Source organism: Piliocolobus tephrosceles, chromosome 10, assembly GCF_002776525.5.
Source record: "Piliocolobus tephrosceles isolate RC106 chromosome 10, ASM277652v3, whole genome shotgun sequence".
Lineage (NCBI taxonomy): Eukaryota > Metazoa > Chordata > Mammalia > Primates > Cercopithecidae > Piliocolobus > Piliocolobus tephrosceles.
Genome location: NC_045443.1, coordinates 69563107 through 69580909, shown reverse-complemented (window position 1 = coordinate 69580909; position 17803 = coordinate 69563107). Strand labels below are relative to the sequence as shown.

Genomic DNA, 17803 nt, shown 5'->3' with positions numbered 1-17803 from the left:
GGCATGGTATAAGGTTAACAGATGACAAAGAGAGGTTGGAACTATCTGATCTTATTATGCCTCCATGTTATCTGTCAAGATGACCTTACGTAAGTAAAAATGGTGAGTCACAAAAACAGAACGTACAATATAATGTCATTTGATTTACATATATATTCAAATATATATATATACACAAATATATATATATATATAATGTGAGAAGGACATACACGGAAATGTTAGCAGTTTTTATTTTTGGTGTAGGATTTTAATCTTGCTGTGCATATGTATTTCCCAAATATTCTACAATTCACACATATTACTTTAAAAATGAAACTGAATAAGTGATTTAAAAATGAAAAAGGGTGAAAGAAACTTCAAGAAAACAGAAGCTCAAAATGAGGGGGTGTTAAAAGAACACATAGATTTTTATTTAAAAGTTAACAATTAAATACACTCCAGAGTACTGCAAGAACTTTTGGAGAACAGAAGACATGCAAAAGTAGTTCCAGTAAAACTATAGGAAAATTCTATGCCTAATTGTTGAAAGAACAGATTTGGAGAACTTAGAAAAGAAGCACCATTAAAATCCTAGCTTAAGCTCACTGAAAATAAGTCATGACAAAGTGTATTTTCTTTTATCAAGGTTAGTACCTTGCTACAAGTAATGGATGCTGTGTCCTCAGATTGATCTATTCAAAATTTTGTCTCTTATGATAGTATCTCAATTTTATTTAGGAGAACTATTTTGACTATTTTATAGACATCTGATGTCTATTGATATGTCTCAATATATCTAATAGTTCCCCTAAAGCCTGCTCCATTGATGATCTCTAACATCATAGGAAATAGCAATTGCATCCTTCCATTGCTCAGGCAAAACATCTTAAAGCCATTCTTGACTCCTCTCTCTCTTTCTCACAGTCCACATTGAAATCCATCAGCAAATGCCATTGGTTTTACCTTTAAAATCTATCAAGGATCTAAGACCTAAAACCATAAGAATCCTAGAAGAAAATCTGGACAATACCATTCAGGACATAGGCATGGGCAAGGACTTCATGTCTAAAACACCAAAAGCTATGGCAACACAAGCCAAAATTGACAAATGAGATCAATTAAACTAAACAGCTTCAGCACAGCAAAAGAAACTATCATCAGAGTGAACAGGCAACCTACGGAATGGGAGAAAGTTTTTGCAATCTGTCCATCTGACAAAGGGCTGATATCTAGAATCTATAAAGAACTTAAGCAAATTTACAAGAAAAAAAAAAAAAAGAACCCCATCAAAAACAGGACAAAGGATATGAACATACTCTTTTCAAAAGAAGACATTTATGCAGCCAACAAACACATGAAGAAATGCTCATCATCACTGGTCATTAGAGAAATGCAAATCAAAACCACAATGAGATACCATCTCTCGCCAGTTAGAATAGCAATCATTAAAAAGATCAGGAAACAACAGATGCTGGAGAGAATGTGGAGAAATTGGAATGCTTTTACACAGTTAGTGGAAGTGTAAATTAGTTCAACCATTGTGGAAGACAGTGTGGCAATTCCTCAAGGATCTAGAACGAGAAATACCATTTGACCCAGCAATCACATTACTGGGTATATGCCCAAAGGATTATAAATCATTCTACTATAAAGACACATGCACACACATATTTATTGTGGCATTATTCACAATAGCAAAGAGTTGGAACCAACCCAAATGCCCATCAATGACAGACTTGATAAAGAAAATGTGGCACATATACACCATGGAATACTATGCAGCCATAAAAAACGATGAGTTCATGTCCTCTGCAGGGAGATGGATGAAGGTGGAAACCATCATTCTCAGTAAACTATCACAAGAACAGAAAACCAAACACCTCATGTTCTCATTCATAAGTGGGAGTTGAACAGGGAGAACACATGGACACAGGGAGGGGAACATCACACACAGGGCCTGTCACAGGGGTGCAGGGCTAGGGGAAGGAGAGCATTAGGAGAAATACCTAATGTAGGTGACGGGTTGATGGGTGGAGCAAAACAACATGGCACGCGTATACCTAATGTAACAAAACTGCACATTCTGCACATGTACCCCAGAACTTAAAGTATAATTTACAAAAAAATGTTTACATGTATATATCAAGGATCTGACTACTTCTGACCACTGCTTCTGCTACCATCCACACCCAGTAACACTTACCATCTTTTCTCACCTAATGTATTACAATGGCTTCTAAAGGAAATCCCTACTCACAAGTCAAGTCATGTCACCCCTTGGATAAATCCTTTCAGTGACTCTCCATTTCATTCAAAGTCAATGTCAAAGTCCTTACCATGGCCTTCAGGGCCACTGATGAAATGCCTGGCCTGGCCTCCTTCTTTTTCTTCTTCCCTCTCTTTGTCAAAGTCCTTACCATGGCCTTCAGGGCCACTAATGAAATGCCTGGCCTGGCCTCCTTCTTTTTCTTCTTCCCTCTCTTTTGCTTATTGGCCTTAACCACAGTGGTCTTGCTGGACTTTGTACCAGCCAGGCACACTCCTGCCTCAAGGCCTTTGCACTAGCTCTTTGTGCTACATGGAAGGCTCTTTTCCAGATCCCACATAGGTAGGGTGTCACTAGATCCTGGTTTGCCTGAGAGTCTCTGAATTAATCTGTTTTTGCACTGCTGTAAAGTTACTACCTGAGACTGGGAAATTTAAAAACGAAGAAGGTTTAATTGACCCACAGTTCCGCATGGCTAGGGAGGCCTCAGGAAACTTACAATCATGGCCATAGGCAAAGAGGAAGCAGGCACCTTCTTTACAAGGTGGCAGGAGAGAGAGTGCACACAGTGGAAACTGTCACTTTTAAACCATCAGATCTCGTGAGAACACCCTCACCATTGCAAGAACAGTAGCATGGGGGAAACTGCCCCCATGATCCAATCACTTCCCACCAGGTCCCTCCCTCAACAGATGGGGATTATAATTGGAGATCATATTTGGGTGGGGACACAGAGCCAAACTATATCAGTCCCCACCTGTGCCGCTATCCCAGCATAACAGGTGCAATCTTCAAAGTGTCCCAATTGAGATAATAAATTATGTAGTCACCGTACTCATCGTTCATTGCTTCATCTCTTTCAAGTCTGTTCAATCTCACCCACTCACTGAGGACCCTCTGTCCGTGTGATTTAAAATCGTAACTCCTACCCCAGTCTCTCTACCTACCTTCCCTGCTTTGTGATTTTTTTTTTTCTCCATGGCCCTTTTCGCCTCCGGATATACTGTTACTTTTTTATTTATTATGTTTTACTGTCTGCCTTCTACTACTACAATGTAAGCTCCATGAAGACAGACATCATGCCTGTTTTATCTTGAATACTGTATCACCTAGAACAGCACCTAGCATAAAGCAGTTCTCAATGAATATTGCTGCATGAATATACACAAATAAGTGCCTAGAGACTTGTTTTCTCACCAGCTATCAAAATGAAGTAAAATAAAAATTTGTCTTCAGGGATTTTGAGGACAAATAAATATTCTACAAAACATTACTTGAAGACATATAATCCAAAATGCCTTATTATCTAATTAAAATTCATCAACTTGGCCTTTAAAAGTGCTGGAGTTTTAATTTAAGTATTTTCCTGATTTAAATAAACATTTTCATAAACATACACAATTACACAATTACATTGAATATAAAGATATGCCAGGATTCCTTTGGTTGAAAGTAATAAAAATTTAACTTGAACTTCCTGGACCAAAAATAAAAGGGGGTGGGGAATGTTTATTGGAAGGATACTGTGGATTCTCACAGAACTGAAAAAAAATGCCAAAGAACCAAACCTTTGTACAGCAGCTTCCAGGATTTTAGAGTCTAGACACAAAAAAGCTTCCAGGATTTTAGGGCCTAGACTCAAAAATTCAAACATAAACAGGATTCTTATTTCTGTCTTCTCTGCTTCTTGCTATATTTGAGCATCATTCTCTCCTATTGCAGACTGACTGTGGAACTCCCAGTTTCTGGCTGTAGTTAAAAAAAACTAAAACTACTGGAGAAGGACTGACTCTCATAGCCTCCGCTGGAAGCACATCCACTATGAGAAGACAGGTTAAAATCCTATGATTGGCTCATTTTGGTTACAGGACTCCCTCGTCCCCAGAGCAGTCACTAAGGTCAGAAATGCAGGTTTACAAAATGGCGATAACCCTTCCCACAGGTATAGGAGAGAAAGAGGGAGAGGTACTCCTCAAAAGAAACCAAGTCCTTTTCCCAAAAGAGATGGGAGGTGCAGAGGAAACAAAAATGTACTTCAATATTTTATTATATTTTGTAAATGCCACACAGTGTTATACTTTATTCTAGAGATTAGCAAACCCTAATATAGGATTTGCTCCTAAACGGTTATGATTTTTTTCTGTACATTGAGTCTCAGATTCAGCACTCTGATAAGCTCCCTGCCATTTTACCACCTAGTAACCAATTTACTTTGCTTTAAGAAAACATTACCAAAATACTGTACATCCTTTAGTCATAGAAACTCTCTCTTTTTTAATACATTAAATAATGATATACATTTTCAATTTATCTGTGGTGAATGCTAGGCTATGACAGCTGTATTTGTTTTTCACGATGTAAAGTGAATGATAATATCTCACAAGCTGATTTATTTCCTTCTTTTCTATCCACAATGATCTCACTATGCTATTTCAGCTTAAAAATATGGATATTGATACACCAGCTGCTTTAACTCTAGAGAATATAGCTCTTTCCCATGAACCAACAATTTTACTTAAAAGAGGAGAGAGACAGAAAATAAAGAAACATTTCTCAGGGCCATCTAAACCAAATTTTTAAAAATCCCAAAACCCATATAAGCTTTGACAGCATTGGAAGATTTCTTTTGTTAGCGTACAAGATACAGAAATTCCCATGAAAATAACAAATCAATTAAAGCATGTATTCTCCTAATTAAAGTTGTCATTGTTATTTTCATGTTGTTAATAGAAAAAAAATCTCATCCACATTCCCAATTAAATGTGCTGCATAACTTGTGCAAAGCAAGTACTATAAAAGGCTGTGGATGGTATGTAGCATACGTTTTTTGGACTTTGTTTTGTTTTATGTGTGTTTTTTTTTTTTTTTACTTTAGAGGAACCTAACAGATTTTATCTTCGTTTAGAAAATCATGCATGCAGGGCCTGAAGCAATGATTTATGCTATGGCATAATATGTTTTTGACACAAAAAGTACTTGTCAAAAATGCAAGACACAAGAGCAACTATTCTAAGTGTTTTAAGAGGAGAAAGGAATATCTGACTTTCAGTCAATAATATATTTGACATAAATAATGATTGAAAACTGACAGTTATAAGATATGATTTAGATGCTTCAATTTCCTGCAAATAAAAAGGTAAGAAATAAGCATTTTGTATTTTATAGTTATTTTCCTGTGATGTGATTGAACTGCTTTACATTGCAACAAGCATTATAATTGTATTACTAACTGGTGGGTCATATCATGAATAACATATTTAATTGAATACTTGTTTTCATAGTATAGCTGCAACTCTGCCTTGATTTGGCACTATAGAAGAATAGGTTTAATCTTTCATCTTCCATCTGTTTTTTTCTGAGTAATTTTATATTTAAAAACATACCAAAAGAAAAACCATGAGGCTACATAATGATGGAGAATTTTAACTAGTTATGGTCAGTAAAAATGATGAACATTAATTTTGGAAAATGTGACTCTTCTGAACCTTGAAGAAAGACAGTATACTTTCATAAAACCAGAGATAAATGTCTGTTCTAAGTGGCTCTAGGAAAATCATACCATCACAAAATATTTTTCTCAAAAGACTCATAATCTGCTTTGGGACTTCAAAACTTGCCATTTGTATATATCGACTCCCTCGCTCCAATGCAATAATATACTTCCCACATTACCGATGTTGTCCATTGGCCAGACTTGCTTTGTTTGCAGACTTTTTTTGTTAGCAGATGTTTTGTGAGGAGAGGCCTTAAATATGCTCATGTAATTTGGGCTTGGCTATAGTGCTCTGATTATCTGCCTGAGAAGCATACCCTGGGAAGCTGCTCGCCCTTCAGCCTAAGCTTATCAGAAATCACGTCCATAGTTAACCTGAATCCAGTCTATAGCCTGGACTGAAAGCCATCTGAACCACTTTTGGAAACAGAGCCATCCAGCTGAGTCTTTCATAGATTGGCCAAACAATGGTTAACCTGAAGACCTGTGAACAAGAAAATTATATGCTTGTTGGAAGACACTGATTCAGGGAATGGTTTTTTAAGGCAATAGCTGACTGATACAGACAGGCTGCCTTAGCATAGTATGGTTAAGAGTGCAGACTGTAAGCCTAAACTCCTTTATGTCAAATCTCTACAATTTGTCAGCTGTGTTTCCTTGAACAAGTTATTTAAATCATGCCTCAGTTTTTTCACTTGTAAAATGGGATGATGATAATATCAATCTCATGTAGTTAATATTTTTAAAGTTCTTAGAACAGTGGCTGGTACATAGCATCCTCTGAAATAGTATATACTGGATCAATAAAATAAACCTCATTAACCCTTAAATGTGTCCCCTAAAGACGCCTATCAAGGACATGACGGTTTCTATATTTGTTGCTTCTGCCAGAGGGTGCCTGATTCTCCAGAGACTATCTCCAGCATCATCAGGAGTTCGTGTTACATAATGCTTAAGAGTTCCATATGTTGAAGACTTTCTTCTGATGAGTCAGATGACCTGGATTTGAATTTTTGTTTTACTGTCTAAGCACTGTGCCAGACACTGAGTTTCAATTTCCTTATCAGTAAACTAGGTACCATAATAGCTCTGAGCTCTGCAGTTATCAGGATTATATTAGATGCCCTATACAAAATCTTTTAGTACAATATTTATTGCATTGCAAAGACTTAATAAATGTTAGTTGTCCTTAATTTGCTCAAACAATTTTAGGAACTACAAGGTCACTTTTAGCTTATTAAGAAGTGGATTTTAACTTCAAAGTGTTGTTTACCTAAATTCATTAAAAGGTAACCTTCTCTGATCAATTTAAGACAAAGTAGATTTTTTTAAAAGTACCTAAAACCAACAAAAATAACACTGCATTATTTTCTCTCCTCTGCTACTCCAAATCTCTTCAGCCTCTATTTCCATTTTGTTCTCATTTATCATTATAATAAAAATCGTAAAAATGATTCTTGTTATTACGTCTGTGTTATCTTCACTTTATTTTTATGTAAATAATGTTGTCTCTACCTTCTATTTACTAACACTATTTCTCTTATTAATCATAAGGAGCCCTCAGATCACATTCATTTCAATGGAAATTTGATTTAAAAGGTAAGAAATGTAGATTATGTAAAATACCAAGCCACAATGTGTGCATCTTTTACATGAAAATAACCCTAATTTCCCTGCTTGACTGGGAAAAGAAATAAAAAGAATGATTGCTATAAATCAGGAAGAATTCATAACTTGCTGGAGGTATAACAGCTGTTGATTTAAGGTCTGCATCTTCGATAACACGATGCTGCTGGGAAGATAACATCTTTTTGACAAAGCTGTGAACATAAAAATTGAAAGGCTATACTCGACATTTAAATATTTTCTCCATATCACTTAGACAAAAAAAATTTCTTTAATTCACTTATACTAAAATATGTTTGAAGTTTATTGTGTCTCATCAGCAAGCTTTATAATAAAATTTAGTGTTTTCTTGTTTTGTAGGTATATAGTAGATGTGTCATATCACAAATAAAAATAAATTCTCCTCGGTTTAGAGAAATGGTCTACTGTTATGTACAAGTAGTTCCTACCATTAGTAATACAACACAGAATTGGGCATACACTCGGGATATTATTCATTTCTTTTATTATCAGCTAGAACTAGGTGATTGAAAAATTAGGTGACAAAACAAAGCAAGTACTGCATTGGCTGAAAAAAGAATCTTCAAAGTGGAATCTTGAAAAAAAGTGGAATCTTTTCAAAGAGAATAACTTTGCCAAGCATTTGGAAACAATAGCAGAGTTTTTATTTATCTAGAGGTTGCTATATTATTTATTGTACATGTTCGTGTACTGTTGACTCACAAACTATAAAATTTTATGCTGAGGTTTTGTGTTTCTTATTTATCAGTGAAATTCACTGAGAACATCATCAAATACCTAGAATAATGCTAAGTAATGGCCTTGTCTACTCACTCTTCAACAAAACCCAGTGTGCTTCCTTTCTTTTATGAATTGCATTTACCTTGGAAAACAAATTTGCTTCTTCTTATTAAAGTTTTTTAATGCTTCTGTCTTTTACCTAAGACCATCTTGCAATGTCACTGTAACACCTGTGCGCCTCAGCCCTTTAGTCATAGCCATCTCGAGTCACTTCTTTGAATGTTCAGATAAAATGATTTGACTCCCCACACTACATGCTTGAGAAACCACAAATCCCTTTCTGCCCCACTTGAGAATTAGGGCAGAGTTGCCTACAATTCTTCTGGATACCTTTTATTCCAATTTTACTCTGAATTCCTGCTCTCACTTAATTCTTGATTCATAAGAGTGGTTTCTCCTGGAGCTCCCACCTTCTTGGCACCATTTCATCCCAACTTGGACAGTACTCCTGGTTCATTGACCAGAGCTCTATTACTAAAGGTTGTGTGTATTACAGAGTGTTATTGGAGGCTTGGGGAGAATGGAAAATGGAAAACAGCTTTAAATTGAACGTTGACCATCACTTCTCATTCACTTACTCATTCACTAACAAATATTTATTAAGCTCTTATCCTGTACAGGCACTATTCAAGATCATGGAGCTACAGAAGTGAACAAAACAGATTAAATCCCCCGCTTTGACAGCGTTTGGAGTCCATTTATTCAAGAGAGATAATAAACAAAATAAATCGGTAAAATAGATAAGTTAGAGAGTAGTGTTTTCAAAAGAAATAAAGCAGAGAAGGCAGAGAAACTGTAGGAAAGGGTGCACTTTTAGGTAGAGTGGTAGGGGAAAGATTTACTATAACGGTGTTATTTAGAAAAAGACATAAAGGAAATAAGAGAAGAAGCCATGGGGAAATGTTTGGCAAGAGTGGTTTAAGTAGCAGAAAATAGCAACCGCAAAGGTCAGAGCCTCCCTGGAATACTAGAGTTCTAGCAAAGAAAATGCTAGGGCTGAGCTCTCAAATTTCTCACCACCTAGACCCTTCTCCTGATTCTAGAATTCTGCACTAACTCTATTATTTTTGTTATTTTCTGTATTCTTGGTGTTCTGTTACCTAGGCCCTCACTGACTAGGGAGAGACTACCCTTCCTAGATGCAGTCAGTTCTTAAAAATAGCAAACTATTCACCTTGGAGTGCACTTTTTATACACAAATTCACCAAACCAAAGCCCATATTCCAGCACCTCCTGTATCTGACTTTTACACACTCGGAGGCAGCATTCCTCTGCCTCGATTACCCCAGGGCCAGGTACCAGACAAGGAGGGCTCACCTCTATAGGCCAGAGCCTGCTGAAGTTATTCAAACTGTCCAATCCGAAGCCTGCTGAGCAGCTCACCTGCCTGGCCCATTCCTTCCTGTGAGCAGCACAGTAAAGACTCTGTCTGTGCCTGCCCTTGATCATTCTATCTCCTGACTGACGCTGGCACTTCCCATGTGGCCCTGCATGGCCTGGTGTGCCCCTCCTCTTGAGAACCATGAACAACAAACTATCTTTTCAGTGGCAGTTGTCTCTTTATCTCTTGGCCCCACCATACCTGAATAAAACCAAAATCCCAAGTACATTTTCAAACAAGTCCCTACCTAGCAGCCAGTAGACAACTTACAAATTCATTTTATTCCTCAACAGAGAAATAGGGGTAGTTTTCTTTCCATTCAGACTAAGTCTTGGGTCTCCCATAACTAAAAGGCACATTAATTAGCTCTCCTACACAAAATAAAAGTTTTCCTTATGGCAAAATAATTCTACTCCAGCTCTGATTATACAACCATCACCCCTTGTCATCACTCCATAGCCTTACTCAAGTTGTCCACACCGTTAACTCTTTAATATAAGTGCTGCTTCCTAATCAGATGTCATCCACCACCTAAATAATAAGCAGTATGTTCAGCAAGGAGGTAACCAAATCTGAGCTAAGCATAGTCTTTCCAGAAGATCCTGTGACCCAAGAAAATGGGTAGTTTTTTTTAGAAGTAACCACCTTCAGACCATAGAAGTTGGTTTCCCTAGAGATTCTATGTTCTGTGTTTTCTGGGCTCTAAGAAAAACACCTGTTTGGTTTGATAACACAAAAGCAGCTAAGGCAGGAATGGCCTTATGGGCCACTCCAAACTCCGATGGGAATTTAATAAGTTAGTTTCCTAAACCATCGGACAACAGAACTCTTATCAAGCTTAATGTTCCTCCAAAAGGGTGGGCGGGACTTCCTTAAGCAAGTAAATTTTGTCAATACTGCATAATATGTTTTTCAAACTTGGATATTGGCACATTAGACTATGATTTGAGAGGGAGGGGAATGTAACTAAATGCTAGAACTTATAAAAACCTGATCCCAGATGTTACAGTTGTCTCAGTGACTAGGGAAACATTCAATATTTTGGTTGCTTTTGTGTGTACTGATTTTTCTTTTATTTTCATGCCTGTCCTTGGTTGTAACAAAGAAATATGTTTTTATGTACTTCTAATTTTTTTATCAAAACACAGTTAAAACTCTTATCTGTTAAATTTCTACCTAGTGTGTGAATTAATTCTATAGGAATGACATAGTTCTGATATCCAAATGTTGATAAATGTCCAAATTCCAAAATGACAATATCATTTTTGTTACTTCTTTTTCACAGTTTATATTAATACTTGGTCCTAAAATAACCCAAGTATGTTATTTTTCATTTACATTTCTACACAGCGATGAAAACGGAATAATGATTCATAGTAACAGTATGTTTGCCTTAAATAGAGTTTTATGCTACATTACCGTATTTTCTAGTTTATAAGCTTAGGTAGTTTATAAGGCACAATCAACTTTTATAAGCGTATTTGGCTGGAGTGGAATTTTACAGTAAGGACAGTAGAAAGAAAATGCATCTCCCTGCTCTGATAAGGTCGATGGGTCTTTGTGTGTCCTGAGAGCTTTTACAATCAGCCACTCCAGGAAAAGCTTATGGTTGTGACTGAGGAGCTCTGGAATTTGTTAAAATATCAGTTTACTGTACCATCAGAGGATTTCACCATCTAGTAGCAGCTACTGCAAATTTTAGCCAGTTACTCTGAATGAGATATATTTTGGGTGTGTGGCTGAACAATTTACTTCTGTAGACAGCTTTTATGTGACAGAGTGAATTTCCATATTCTAAATTGACTATGATGTGATTGATACATTAGAAAACATGTTTTGCAAAACACAGATTATTGGTTATATCAGGATCAGGTCTTGTTGCCAATGCATTCATGTAAGAAGTAAAATTGAAGCAACTGTTACAACAGCTGCTTTCTTTATTATAATAGATGTAATAAGGATGATAAGAATATATGGAAGCACTGTGCTGGTGGTATAGTTAATAGTGATGAGAAAACAAACAGCATTATTAATGACCCAAACCTACATAGGGTCTAAGGTAATACTTATTAAAATTTCTTCAGAGAATACAATTTTAGTTTTACAAGTTTTTTTTTTTTTTTTTTTTTTTTTTTTTTTTTTTTTTACAACTCTTTAGGTCTTAAGGCCCTTTTGTTCTCGTGGGCACAACAGTTTTATAACACAACTTTTGATAACTCAGGAGTTTTGTAGGAACACAACTGTCAGGTGGTGGCAGACCAGAGACCCTTTTGCTAGCACATCTAGAGACTGACAATATTTGTGTCATTTCTTATATTGTAAAAATATTTATTTGCCCATGTATCTTAAAATGAATACTGAGTTATCACATTTGAGAAGTCCATTCTGACCTGTAATGTGGTATTAGCATTCACCTATCTCCTCTTTTGACAGTTCTCATTATCTTTAAAGACCAATTGTTCTTCTAGTGTGCATTAGGGAGTTTTCCACCTCCCTCTTTCTCACCTCATAGATTGCTGATAAATCTCATCTCCCTTTTTTTATGTATAACTTTATTTCAAGCTATGTATCATATAAATAGTTAAGCTAATTTTAATTAAAATATTAAGTAAGCTTTCATATGGCATTAAGCAAATGATTTTAGTAAAGTCCAGTTATATTACATCTACTGAATTCCCTTCATCCACTTTGTAATTTGATCAAAGGCATGCAATTCAATGTCTGACATGATCTGTTCTGTATCAGCCCATGCTGCTTATCGCCCAGGCTTTCACTACTCTCTGGATGCATATTGATATGGTTTGGCTGTGTCCCCACCCAAATCTCATCTTGGATCATAGCTCCCACAATTCTCACATCATGGGTGAGACTTTGTAGGAGGTAATTGAATCATGGGGGCGGGTCTTTCCCATGTTGTTCTCGTGATAGTGAATAAGTCTCATGAGATCTGATGGTTTTAAAAAGGGGAGTTCACCTTCACAAGCTCACTCTTGTCTGCTACCATATAAGACATGCCTTTTCTCCTCCTTCGTCTTCTGCTATGACTGTGAGGCCTCCCCAGCCATATCAAACTGTTAGTCCATTAAACTTCTTTCCTTTATAAATTACCAATCTTGGGTATGTCTTTATTAGCAGCATGAGAATTGGCTAATGCAGACGTTAGTACCAGGAGTGGGGTACTATGTAAAGATACCTGAAAATGTGAAAGCAACTTTGGAATTGGGTAACAGGCAGAGGTTGGAACAGTTTGGAGGGATCAGAAAAAGACAGGAAGATGTGGGAAAGTTTGGAACTCCCTAGAGACTTGTTGAATGCTTGTGACCAAAATGCTGATAGTGATATGGACAATGAAGTCCAGGTTTAGGTGGTCTCAGATGGAGATGAGGAACTTGTTGGGAACAGGAGAAAAGGTGATTCTTGTGATGCCTTAGCAAAGAGACTGACAGCATTTTTCCCCGCCCTACAGACGTGTGGAACTTTGAATTTGAGAGAGATGATTTTGGACGTCTAGCAGAAGAAATTTCTAAGCAGCAAACATTCAAGAGATGACTTGGATATTGTTAAAAGCATTCAGTTTTATTCATTCACAAAGATATGGTTTGGAACTGGCACTCGTGTTTAAAAGGAAAGTGGAGCAAAAAAATTTAGAAAATTTGCAGCCTGATGATGCAATAGACAAGAAAAACCCATTTTCTGAGGAGAAATTTAAGCCAGCCGTAGAAATTTGCATAAGTAAAGACAATGGGGAAAATGTCTTCAGGGCATGTCAGAGATCTTCACAGCAGGCCCTTCCATCACAGGCCCAGAGGCCTAGGAGGGAAAAAATGGTTTCCTGGACCAGGGCCAGGGCCTTCATGCTTTGTGCGGTCTCTGGACTTGGTCCCCTGCACCCAAGCCATGGCTAAAAGGGGTCAACATCCAGCCCAGGTCATTGCTTCAGAAGGTACAAGCCCCAAGCCTGGGAAGCTTACATGTGGAGTTGGGCCTCTGATTGCACAGAAGTAATGAATTGAGGTTTGGGAACCTACACCTAGATTTCAGAGGCTGGATGGAAATGACTGGCTGTCCAAGTAAAGATGTGCTACAGGGGCAGAGCCCTCATGGAGAACCTCTGCTAGGGCAGTGAGGAAAAGAAATGTGGGGTTGGAGCCCCCACACAGAGTCCCTACTGGGCACTATCTAGTGGAACTGTAAGAGGGGGGACACTGTCCTCTAGACACCAGAATGGTAGATCCACTGACAGCTTGCACTGTTCACCTGGAAAAACTGCAGACACTCAATGCCAGCCCATGAAAACAGCCAGGAGGGAGTCTATATCCTGCAAAGCCACAAGGGCAGAGCTGCCCAAGCCCATGGGAGCCCACATCTTGCATTGGCATGATCTGGATATGAGACATGGACTCAAAGAAGATCATTTTGGAGCTTTAAGATTTGACTACCCACTGGATTTCCTAGAGTTGCATAGGTCCTGTAGTCCTGTCATTTTGGCCAATTTGTCACATTTGGAATGGCTGTATTTACCCAAAGCCTGTACACCATTGAATCTAGGAAGTAACTAACTTGCTTTTGATTTTACAGGCTGATAGGCAGAAGGGATTTGCTTTGTCTCAGATGAGACTTTGGACTGTGGACTTTTGAGTTAATGCTGAATGAGTTAAGACTTTGGGACACTGTTGGGAAGGTATGATTGGTTTTGAAATGTGAGGACATGAGGTTTGGGAGGGGTCTGGGGCAGAATGACATTGTTTGGCTGTGTCCCCACCCAAATCTCATCTTGGATTGTAGCTCTCACAATTCCCACATGTCATGGGAGGGAACCGGTTAGAGGTAATTGAATCACAGGGGTGAGTCTTACCCATGCTGTTCTTGTGATAGTGAATAAGTTTCATGAGATCTGATGGTTTTATAAAGGGGAGTTTCCCGGCACAAGCTCCCTCTTGCCTGCCACCATGTAAGACATCCCTTTGCTCTTTTCCTTTGTGTTCTTTCGTGACAATGATGCCTTCCCAGCCATGTGGAACTGTGAGTTCATTAAACTGCTTTCCTTTATAAATTACCAGTCTCAGGTATGTCTTTATTTGCAACATGAGAAAAGACTAATACACATATATAACACTTTTTTTTCTTAATATCTACTCTGTTATTTTGCTAAGAACTTAACATATTAATAGCCAGGAAGGGTTTCTTTCTTTCTTTCTAAAATATTTTTATCTTGGTTATTGTTTCCATTGTTTTTGAAATGCTTTTGTTATCCCAATCCCAAGAAATATTTCCCAGTGGAAACATAAATGCCATGGGAAATTTTCCTGGTGACTAAGGGTGCTTTATTTAAACCAAAGGTGCTTAATTGCTGTGTTCCACATATTCATTTTTCAGCCTATTGAGTTCAAGTAGCTTATTGATGTTATCATTAATCTTAGGTACCATTCTTATCTTTTCAGCTAATTATTCTCTGATAGAATCATAACAAATATCTGTAGTTTCTCAGCCATGTGCCAGTTCAATTAGAGGTTGTGTTTGTCTGTTGTTCATTTTAGAGTACCTCTAAATACTTTATGCCAACTCCATGACATATTAAATTATGCCAGCCTCAGCACATTTAAATGATGATTCTATTTATCACTTTAGTGTACTCTTTATTGCAATAAGTCAAATAACTACTATTTGGTCTCTGGAATTCACAAATCAGCAATGAGGCTTATAGTCTGTTTATGTTATATAAGCTAAAGATCATGACTTGAATTTCTACTAAACAGAAGTAATTTATATTTTATTAATATAACTATTTTTCTATTCAAATATGCTGCAGTTAAAATTAATTGACTCAATTTTAAAGAGTTTCCCCAAAATAAAAAATATTGTTTCCACACTTTTGTATATATAGGAGTTTAAAGGGAATGAGAATGTTAACAGCAAGGAATAGCACTAATCCCTTTAGAAATTCTCAGGAGTGAACAAGGTAAGGTGTTCATGCTAATGTGAGCAGTTTCTCCTCATACACAAAGGGCTAAGAATGTTATGTTTCCTTTTTATATCAAATCAAATCTACCTCTGGAAACTCATTTGCCATGGTCAGCAATGTCAGTCATTTTAAATGGCTTCCTTCCCTCTCATAGAAGCTTATAAAGACCCCTGGGCTTACAAAATCATGTGGAAATAAAGGAGCGCTCCTGGTCTCAGCTGAAATGCTCATCATGCCTATGCACACCCAAAGGTGGACTGTTCTGCAGATAGCATTCATATCATTAGCATCCAGCTAATCTGTGGTCCTCATAGGACAGCTTTTGGTATACAATCCTCGCTGACACCTAGACAAATATCATCTGGGGAGTCATGACACCTCTTAGACACTACTCTCTGGTGCGATCCCAGTCTTCACCACACAAGTGAACAATCAGCCTCTGGTTCCTTCTTCTCTGAGGAATTCTCCTACTTCCTGAAAGGTCAAACCTTCATTTCTCCAACCCCTGGAAAAAATACAAACACCTAGCCTTTCTTTTCATGGCCTTGTTTTAATGGCACATCATGAAAGTTCAAACTTCAGGACCACAAAAGAAATTATTCATTTTCCTGGAATCTTTAGGAATACAATAACTGATCTCCCACCTCCCAAGGAGAATGGTGTGATTATAAACAGAAAGGAAAGAAACAATACAGTTGACCTTTCACATATTACTACATTAAATGCTTAATAACTCACATTTTATACAAGGAAACCAACACAATTATTTTTTCCAAATAATTGTCACAGTCATGAAAGAAGACAAAGGAGAAGAGCAAAGGGATGTCTTACATGGTGGCAGGCAAGAGACAGCTTGTGCAGAGAAACTCCCCTTTATAAAACCATCAGATCTCATGAAAAGCTTTTGAATGAATTTTAGTGTTTGTGCTTAAAGTTGTTACTTCATCATCCCATTACCTACTCCTATTTCCTGGCTTTCTTCTATCTTTCCACTGGCTTTTCCCTAACTTTCTGGACAGTCGGAGATGAATTAATGCTATGTGAGAAGCAGATGCACTAGGCTTTTAATAAACAATAGATTTTTATATGTAATGGTGATAAATATTATTTGAGCAATTCACTTGGTTAGAGGGTGTGCTGCTTATGAGGCTAATGTTGCACATTAATTCCTTATCTGAGTCAATTAACTTCATAGAGAGAAATATCTTTCTGCAAAACTGCATCTCCAACTACAGCCAACAGAGTAATTCAACATGATCACTAGAAAAAAACTTTAGAGAACATTTCCTGACAGTTGGTCAATTACATCATTTTAGTATATGACAGACAGCATACTATTATATTATTACTTGCCACAAAGAGGTGTATTTCTCTGCAGAACTCCAGTGCTTCAAGAATAGGAAAGTTTACTTAAGATCAATGCAAATGGAGTTTGTGCTATTAGTATCAAAGTAAACCTAAAATTATTTAGAACCAGTATTAATAAATAAAATAGAATAAAAATTTGAATTAAAATATGAAGTGTTGAGTGAGATAAATAATGAGTATTTTAAAGAGAGGGGAGGTTAACATGATTTAAAATGTAACTATTTGTGTAGTTGCATTTGCCGAGAGATATGGCTAATAATCATACCACTGAAAATCTTTATAACTCACTTTAATGCTTTAAGGTGGTTTATAAAATACATATGCTGCAAAATACTCATTAGTATAAAACTGTATCCTAGCAGTTAATTTTGTTGTTACTGAATTCTAGCTTGTCGACTGTTATCTTTGAGTAGCTCATAATGGCGATCCAGGGGAACCCCCAGTGTGAGGAAAACCTGCAGAAAATCCCACTGTTTCATAAGGATGCAGAACTTATCACCACCTCTAAAAAGTAATCTCTCCCACAACCCTCTCTTGGGGAATCAAGTGGCCTGATGTTCTCACAACCAAATTCCAAGCAAAAAATAATAATATTTTACAGTCACTAAAGTTCAGTTAGTGATATGGAGCAAATTGGTATGAATAGGATATAATATTGAGAGATCAACCTGACTGGCTGACCTTCCCATATCACCATACCCATTATTTCTGAGCACCACAACCTATAGCCTCTTCTTGGGTAGACATCATCTGTAAAGGTCCAGAGATTTTTAGCAGCTTGTAATCCTAACAGCTCTGGTTCTGGTCTACCTAGCAGGGGTCCTTCATGTTTGTAACCACAGTTTGAAATAGATACATGCATAGATAGATTATAGATAGATAGATAGATAGATAGATAGATAGATAGATAGATAGATAGATAGA

The 17803-nt window shown here is 37.1% G+C and overlaps 1 protein-coding gene across 2 annotated transcripts in view; it reads left to right on the top strand.

Annotated features, from left to right (window-relative positions):
• LOC111552361 overlaps positions 1-17803 on the top strand; it is an 81422-nt gene that overhangs the window by 39059 nt on the left and 24560 nt on the right. The window lies entirely within an intron of this gene.